The sequence below is a fragment of the Wyeomyia smithii genome, chromosome 1 (assembly GCF_029784165.1).
Source record: "Wyeomyia smithii strain HCP4-BCI-WySm-NY-G18 chromosome 1, ASM2978416v1, whole genome shotgun sequence".
NCBI classification, from domain to species: Eukaryota; Metazoa; Arthropoda; class Insecta; order Diptera; family Culicidae; genus Wyeomyia; species Wyeomyia smithii.
In genome coordinates this window covers 32,235,968-32,239,525 of record NC_073694.1, presented here as the reverse complement: position 1 = coordinate 32,239,525, position 3,558 = coordinate 32,235,968, and positions in this window count along the sequence as shown.

Below are 3,558 nucleotides of genomic sequence, written 5' to 3'. Positions count from 1 at the left end.
ACCATGGATGGCGGAAAATGGCATGAAAACGTGAAAAGAAAATGAAGAAAAGGGGATGAAAATAGAAACAGAAAGAAGAATAGAGAAAAAATATTGTGTAGAATTAAAGAAAAATGTAAAAAAAAAGAAGATTTTTGGAGCAGAGCACAAAGTGCAATTTTTGAAAAATAATAATATGCAACGAAGGAAGGAGCTCCAAAGAAAAACTGCTAACTTGGAGAAAAAAACGAGTAGGGTAACAAAATGTGAGAGAAAAGCGATAAAGGAAAAACGCAAATTAAGAAAAGCAAATTGGACAATTAGATTAAAAAAAAGATAAAAACGCGAAGCAAATTAGAATATAAAAAATAATGATCAATATACGGGAGAAAAAGAAAACATACAATCAAAAGAATAAATAAAAACACGAGAAATCATACATTTAATTTTAAAACAAATAGAAAACAGCAAAACGACAGTGGCAGAATTGGCTCAAGGGTAAATAAACGAAGATTAAAAAGAGAAAGGAAAATTAGCAATGAAGCATGCGAGAGAATAATGGTGAAAAATTAAAAAAGATAAATAGTAAAAAAGAATTCGAAAAAATGAGGTGAAGAACAAATTGAAGAGGAAAGGTATAAGGAAAAGATAATAAATAAAGATAACAACGTTAAAACCGCAAATCCTTAGAAGGAAAAACACAAGAATACTGGAAATTTAAATGAAAAAATAAAACAGCGAGATTGTGATACGATTTGAAATGAAAATGAAGTTGAATGAAAAAAATACAAAGTGAAGAGGAAATAAAAGCTCACAAGAATGTATGAAGTTGAGTTAAAGACTTGTGAAAGTAATATAAGAAGGACATAAGGAAGTTGAAAACAAGTAAAAATAAAAAATTGTAATGGGAAAGGAAAAAGTGACTCAAACAATCGAGTTCTCACTCGATCGAAACATCTGACATGCATATGAGGATGAAAAAAATGGGAAAGAGAAATTGAGAAGAAAATGACAGAGAAAAATGGAAAATAAGGAAATATAAGAAGGATATATTCAAAACGAAAGAGCAGAAGAAATAAAGAAAAATGCTTAAGAAAAGGAACAGAAGAGTTCACGTAAAAATTAGTAAGTAAATGATAGGAAAAATGGTGAGTATATGGTAAACGACGTTCTCAAACATGTATTGAAATAAATCAGAACCTCTCAGCAACTGGGTACAGCAATAGTTTGCAATTACGAGAGGGTAAGCAAAACCAATCAAAATTTGAATTCGAATAATACAAATAAATTCGAATAACTAAGAGAAATAAAAGTTATTAAAATATTCAAAGCAAAATCTAGTAGAAACAAGAGGAGGAAGAAAGTTGCAGAAAAAGAAAAGAAAAATAAACTGTAGAAGGAAAATGAAAAATAAACAGTGGGAATGAACAATAGGATCGATGTTATGTTAACCGTACATTAAAATGAATGATTTAAAAATATATCGGAAAAATACTTGCATAAAAGTGACATATATATGTAATGCAGCTCGTAACTGGGGAATAGCAAACAGGTACGTTTATGTAAAAATTATGGAAAAAGTTGTTAGATATACTAAATTGAAACATCAAAGGAACTTTAGAAAAATAGGAAACTAAAAAGTGAGTGAAGGAAATAAAAAAAGGTAAAGAGAAAGAATGTGTCACAAAATCCAGAACAAGATGGGAGAACAAAACAAATATATTATGATATAACAAGATCTGATTGATTAGTAAGAAAAATAAAAAATTTAATAAAATTCAAATACGTGATGAGAAAATAAATAAATAAAGAAATAACCAGAAAGCAAAATCAGCATTCAAAAAACTAAAAATGGTAAAAGAACGTGGGATGGTCACAAATTAGGAAAAACAAATGGTGAAAAAAACAGCAAAATTTATTGGGACAAGGAAATAAGAAGTAAAATGGGAAAGAATATGATGAATTGAACATGAAAAAGGAAAATGGAAATAGAAAATAGAGGAAGGAAAATGCGAACAGAACAGAAGAAAAAATGGAGATCAGATACTGAGAATTTTTTTTATTAGAGCAAAATTTAGTTCAAAGATAAAACAAGAATTAAAAACAGAATTGTAGACACAGCGAAAATCGGCAAAAATAATATCAAATTGCATAATATAAAACGAAAACAAACAAATGAAGTAACGAGATAGATAACAATTACACAAAACGAAAACGAAACAAATAGAAAAATAATATAAGAATGCAATAAAAATATATAAAAAATGTAATCGATTCAAATAAGAGAATAACGGAATGACAGAATAGAGTGAAAACGGAAAAGAAAAAATGACAGAAAATACATTAACAATCGAATAAATGTATAACAAGGAAAAATTAATTATATTTATATCGTACAGAAATAGGTAAAAGGCATAAGAAAAAATGAAATTTGCGCGAAGAAATGTAGAAGGGAAAAAGATATATTGAAGTGACATGAAAAATGAAAACTTCAAATTAAAAATGGAAACGAGAAATCCGAAATAAGTGAGAGAAGAATAAACAAGAACCGATTTAAGAGATATGGAAACAATTCAATATAAAACATTGATATAATTGAGCAAAAGCAATACCGTATAGGAAAAAAAATACAGATTTTACAACGAAAAGGGTGTCAAAAATTAAACCAAAGATTAGGATAGAATTAATCGAGGAAAATAACCGGCAACGAAAAAAGCCCAAGTTGGAATAAAAATCTAGAAACAAACAACAAGTATAACTGAAGAAAAAAAAATTTAGTTTTTTTATCTCTAAGTCATTTCCTAAAAACACTAAAAAGTAGAGGTAATTTATAACTAATACTGTCCTTAGACAAGTTAAAATAATAGTTAAAAAATAACCCGCTTGCAAACTCAGTGAACATTTAGGAATCTGACTTTGGAAACGTCTATTTTTGTGCCGCCATATTATACCTATAAAAGCGAAAGTGATGAAGCAACCACTTGATAGAAATCTACTGAATTCTAATATGTGTTTTGAGAGACAAAATAAAAAAAAATGGGGCTTGAGCTCAAATTGGAAAAAATTAAACATCATTGCGAGGCAGTTAGGGATACCAAAATTCGAAGGAACTGTTGAGATCTAGGAACTGTTAAGATCTAGGGCGAAAACCTAGGTTGGCTAGTGTTATATGTAAACACGTATGATCTACAGACAACCATGCGCCTCCATTTAATAATTCACGATGGAGTCGCCAGGTATTTAATTTCAGAGAGCTACATTTCAGTAGAACTACAAGTGGTGCATTGATTGTAGAACCACATATTACTGAGTCTATACGAGGAGTACACATATCAGACACATCACACCTTAATTCACCTTTGAACTGTTGGACGAACCATAAATTTCCCAAGCGCGTGTGTCTACTGACAACACCGAGACTTCAAACACTTACCTGCTTGCAGCAAAAAAAAAACGCTCCATTACACCGACGAAAAATATCAGCCCTCTGTTCAATTAATTATTAACACCGCGACAAGCATCAGGGACATTTCGGTAAGCCAAAATTTTCGACTGAGAGCACCAAAAATCCAAACGCTA